Source organism: Aegilops tauschii, chromosome 6 (assembly GCF_002575655.3).
Source record: "Aegilops tauschii subsp. strangulata cultivar AL8/78 chromosome 6, Aet v6.0, whole genome shotgun sequence".
NCBI classification, from domain to species: domain Eukaryota; kingdom Viridiplantae; phylum Streptophyta; class Magnoliopsida; order Poales; family Poaceae; genus Aegilops; species Aegilops tauschii.
This window is the reverse complement of record NC_053040.3, coordinates 27,191,590-27,197,589: the sequence shown is the minus strand read 5'-3', so window position 1 is coordinate 27,197,589 and position 6,000 is coordinate 27,191,590.

Below are 6,000 nucleotides of genomic sequence, written 5' to 3'. Positions count from 1 at the left end.
ATACCGTAGGAATGCTTTGGGTGTGCCAAACGTCACAACGTAACTGGGTGGCTATAAAGGCACACTACGGGTATCTCCGAAAGTGTCTGTTGGGTTGGCACGAATCGAGACTGGGATTTGTCACTCCGTGTGATGGAGAGGAATCTCTGGGCCCACTCGGTAGGACATCATCATAATGAGCTCAATGTGACAAAAGAGTTGATCACGGGATGATGTGTTACGGAACGAGTAAAAGTGACTTGCCGGTAACGAGATTGAACGAGGTATTGGGATACCGACGATCGAATCTCGGGCAAGTAACGTACCGATTGACAAAGGGAATTGTATACAGGATTGATTGAATCCCCGACATCGTGGTTCATCCGATGAGATCATCATGGAACATGTGGGAGCCAACATGGGTATCCAGATCCCGCTGTTGGTTATTGGCCAGAGAGCTGTCTCGGTCATGTCTGCATGATTCCTGAACCCGTAGGGTCTACACACTTAAGGTTCGGTGACGGTGGAGTTGTTATGGGAATTAGTGTGCAGTTACCGAATGTTTTTCGGAGTCCCGGATGATATCCCGGACGTCACGAGGATTTCCGGAATGGTCCGGAGGTAAAGATTTATATATGTGAAGTCCTATTTTGGCCACCGTAAAATGTTCGGGATTTTTCGCTATTATACCGGGAAGGTTCTAGAAGGTTCCGGAGTGGGGCCCACCTGCATGGGGGGACCCACATGAATGTGGGTTGTGGGGGCAAGGCCCCACACCCCTCGTCAAGGCGCACCAAGATCCCCCCTTAGTAGGAATAAGATCCCTAAAAAAGGGGGATAACAATCGGTGGGGAAGGGAAATGATGGGATTTCTTTCCCCCACCTTTGCCAACGCTCCAATGGACTTGGAGGGCAAGAAACCAGCCCCCTCCACCCCTATATATAGTGGGGAGGCGCATGGGAGCCGCACCCCTTCCCCTGGCGCAGCCCTCTCCCTCCCCAACACCTCCTCCTCCTCCGTAGTGCTTGGCGAAGCCTTGCCGGAGAACTGCAAGCTCCACCACCACGCCGTCGTGCTTACGGAGCTCTCCCTCAACTTCTCCTATCCCCTTGCTAGATCAAGAAGGAGGAGACGTCCCCGGGCTGTACGTGTGTTGAACGCGGAGGCGCCGTTGTTCGGCGCTTAGATCGGAATCAACCGCGATCTGAATCGCTACGAGTACGACTCCTTCATCCGCGTTCTTGTAACGCTTCCGCATCGCGATCTTCAAGGGTATGAAGATGCACTCCCCTCTCTCTCGTTGCTAGTCTCTCCATAGATTGATCTTGGTGATGCGTAGAAATTTTTTAATTTCTGCAACAATCCCCAACAATATGGTGGTACAACTAATCCATTAACAGTCCAAATCTACGTCAGATGTTTAGCGAGATAGTATAGATAGTGGCAAATCCAAACCATAAGTACGCAGCCGCCATTTTAGACTCTCTCTCTCTCTCTCTCTCTCTCTCTCTCTCTCTCTCTCTCTCTCTCTCTCTCTCTCTCTCTCTTCGTGCATTTCCCCCATTTTGCTAGAGCACACCACACCACCATCACCAACCCATTCTCGCCCTCCCACCCCCCGCCCCCGAAGCAACCGTCACTTCCGCATGCTTCGTCTCTCTTCCTCCCCCAATGCTATGGACCATGGCCATCAAGCTATGGTTGTAAATTGTTGGTCATCGAGCTAATGACTTAGGTTTGGCGTTTGTCGTGGTAATCTGTCCACGGCTAACTTGTTTTTAGTTTAGGGTCACTTCTTGATTATGCTTGTTTAATTGTTATTATTTATTACTATATTGCAAGGGTTGTTGTTTTGGATCAGTGGGTTATATCTGTATTTGATATACTATTGTTTTTAGTTTACTTTACAGGGACTATTGTTTAGTTGTTGCTCGTTTGGGTCAGTCGGTATTACTATTTCCTCTATGACCATGCTTCGCTATTTGATTCTTAGTCGAACTATAGGTCGAACATTTTGTATAATATATTCTACAGTTGGTCTGGTTATGTCTGGTTTACTTTTTGTTCATATAATGCTACATATTTTCTTTCCTTCAGAGATATATGATCCGGCATGCTATCCTTCCTAGTGTGGCCATGTGTACATATAAACTTTGACAAAGTTTACAAATTTTATATCAACATTTATAATATCAGATCATTATATTTAGATTTCACCATGAAATATATTTTCCTATGGTATATATCTGGTATGGTAGATATTTTTTTTCTAGAAGTATGTTTTTCGTCCCTCAAGTTCCCCAAAAGTCTACATCTGGTCCCTTAAGAATTTTTCGCTGACATTTGGCCCCTCATGTTTCAAAACCAGACAAAATTAGTCCAAAACCAGATTTGGGTAGAAAACTTGCCGCGTGGAAGCTCTTTTTTGTCCAAAACCAGAAATTGAATTGCACACGCAGGGCGGTGGCTTTTTGTCGCTGCAGTTGATCGAGGAGGTGAGGGTGATGCTTGTGGGTTCATGTCGCCCGCTAGAGCCTCGCCGACCGTGTAGTGGGGAAGGGGTGGCTCTCATCTCTGTCTCGGTGGCGTTGTTGCAGATGAGAGAGCCTCTAGGGTCGCTGCGCAGACTAGCACGACCATCGGCCCGGATGGATCTGAGGCGTGCCCGCGTCAGCTCACCACCGCGTCAGATCCACCACTAGCAAGACGAGCGTGGCCAGCACGGTGCCCCGCGTCGACGTGGGGGTCCAGCAAAGGTGCGATCGACGATGCCCTGGCTTTCGACGAAACTAAGAAAACCCCTAAGGGATCACCGGAGTAGGGATGCGGCAGAGAGAAGGGACAGGAGGGGCGATGTAGGCGGGGTCTGGTTGGGCGATGTGGGTGGGGTGTGGTAGCATGTTGCGACGCGAGTGCCCGGCAGCGCACGGCTAAGGTAGCTAGGGTCAGGCACAAGTAGATGACACATATGGAGGATAGAGAAAAACGAGGACACGTGGCCTGTTTTCCCCTCTAAATCTGGTTTTGGACTAATTTTGTCCGGTTTTGAAACTTGAGGGACCAAATATCGCCGAAAAATTCTTAAGGTATTAGATGTAGACTTTTGAGGACTTGATGGACGAAAAACATACATTTTGCTTTTTTTTTTTACTATATACTTGATCAAAGTTTGTGAAAAATGACTTTTGACAAAACTAATGCGCGTTCATAATGGGCCGGCACAACATCTTGGGATACTGAGTTATGGCGGTCTTGTTTTTTAAAAGGAGAGTTGTGGCTGTTGTATACACGGCTGGGCGGAGTATTTCCTTTCACAATAAATCTATTGCAGCAAAAAACCGTTAACTCAAAACCTATGAAGTGCGCGTGTATGTGAGCGTTTGTGTCTGTACTGATGTTAAAAAAAAACCTATGGAGTGCATTCCCTACCAGAGGTATTGAAAATAAAGCTTCATGAATGCATGCATGCATGTACATCCGGATCAATAGGTCAACAAACCAAATCAAATTGCATCCCAGGATTACAAGGGTGGACATGCGCACATGCATGTAAGCAAAATGCGCGCAAATCTTTGCGTTCCGCTCTTGAGACTTCGACGCGTGATTGAACCGAAACATACTACTCCAAGCAGTACACCACTTGCGCACGCTATGGCCAACCACAACTAGTGGCGGCGCCATCACTGGTCGATGCTACAAATGCGTCTACTCTCATCTCCCAACTGCATTGTATTGTTGCTCCCGTTCTCCATCACCCCGTCAACTAGGGTTTTGGCTTGTAGCACGCGCGCACCGGCCGGCCGGCCAGAAACTGTAGACCAAATGGGTAGCAGGCTCGTCCGTTTCTGAGCTAGTGGCACGACGTAGCTATCGTTTCCAGCTGGAGACACTGTACCAGTTCTTCACACCTCCCCTTGATTACGCACGTTTATCTACGTATATCTTTTCATAGTTATCCGGAGTAGAAATACAAAAGTATATCGCCCACTTCTTAAAATCCGGCCGGAACCTCTGGGTAGGCTCCGAAGGGTCAGCAACCATAACTACACGGAGTACGGTAGCATTGAACGTATGCAAATCGAATTCTTCGTGTGACCAGAATGATGGATGCTTGGGTGGTGACTTGGGATATTGTTGGTTTCCTAATGTACTCCCTCTCACAAATATAAGAGCGTTTAGATTATTACTTTAGTACTAATTTATAAAATCTCTATATTTCTTTACATAGGGAGTAAATATTAACATATGTAACGAATTACCAGTTTTATACGGTTGTCTTTCGTGATGTCACCTGCATGCACTACTGTTACATACTTATTGTGTTTTTGTACGTTCTTGTAGTCTGATGGATTGCACAACTTCATATATGTGATTTGTCATATACTCCCTCTATCCCAAAATAAGTGTCTCAACCTTAGTACTGTTTTGCACTAAAGTTAGTACAAAGTTGAGACACTTATTTTGGGACGGAGGGAGTATGATGCATGAGTGAGCGAGATTCACTTTTAACTATCTGTACTGGAGAGCTTTTAGTAGCTATTATATACTCCTTATGTGGATATTGATAAACTTCATCTTGAGAACATGGACACTCCAAACTGCAACTTGGAGGAAAACGTCAAGGCGTGGTGGCTAAGAGGACCGGCGCGAGCTCTCCCTATAGGAAGGCAATGGCATCCTTCACCATATTGTCACTTGGACCGTGTGGAACGAGAGAAACGCAAGAGTTATCTGCAACAAAAGCACCCACCCACTGATCTTGCTTAATAATATCATGTCCGACGCAAATTTGTGGATCACCGCAGGAGCCAAGCAACTAGGGACAAAAATTTTGTGAGAGTAATCATTCATGGCATGTAATAAGGGGCACATGTAAAACACTATTCTATCCTTAATTAATCGATGAGGCAAATCTTTCGCCTCCATTTTGAAAAAAATACTCATTATGTACATGGCTACTTTTTTGTGCATCCTATGTATATAACAAGAGGATGCATGGCTTGTCATGTTATTATATACCCAAGGCTATCAGTTAAAGGTTGCTTATTTGATTAAGTGTTTTTTCAATTGTCTTTGTTTTGTCCAGTGTTGTGTGAATGCCAATGCATATGGCCTTTTATTGGGCATTTCTTGACCGGTTTCTTATTTTATTTCACTTTTTCCTTTATGTTTTGTTCTCTTTTTCTTTTTCATTTTTCATTTCCTTTTATTTTTGTCGTTTTATCAATTCCAGAACATTTTACAGTTTTCACAAACATTTTCGAATTTGATTTTTTTGTGAATATGTTTTCCAAATTCGTGTCCATTTTCTCAAATCCATGATCTCTTTCAAATTTCATGAACTTTTTCAAATTACAAAAAATTTCAATTCTTTTTTGTTTTTCTAAATTCATGTAAAAAATCATTTTGTGAACTTTTTCCAAATTATGAACTTTCCATGTCTTGAACTTTGTTCATATCCATGATTTTTCCCCTAAAATTTATGATTTTGTTTTTCAATTTTCACGAATTTTTTTTCTGAAATTTGATGCAGTTTTTTCAAATGTTTTGAACCTTTTCCATTTTTTATTTTTTTTACTTTTTGAATTTGTGTCATTTTTTCGAATTCCCATACTTTTTTTGAACCATGAATTTTTTCAAATTCATGAACAGTTTTTTTTTAATCTTGTTTTTTCTTTAAGAATTTCCATTTTTCTTGAAAATTCAGTGGTTAAAGCTGGACTAATCAACCGCAACTGGTAAACCTTGACTTCTTAACTGTGAACCGAGCGGCCAGAGAACCGAAAGACCCTGCGCATCACGAGCGAGTGCTCGTGTGCTGGTTGGGCCAGCCCATGAGCGGAGGCATGTGACCGCTGCGCTTGCTAACCGGCGCATAAGCCGCCAAAGAGGAGGACTCTTTAGTAGTTGATGTCAACAAACACACGGTCCGTTTGGTGCCTTCAACATCACATCACTTTTATATTTAGATGGGGCCAAAATAGAAGCGAAGAAGAAAAATAAAACTGGAGCTCGTGTCT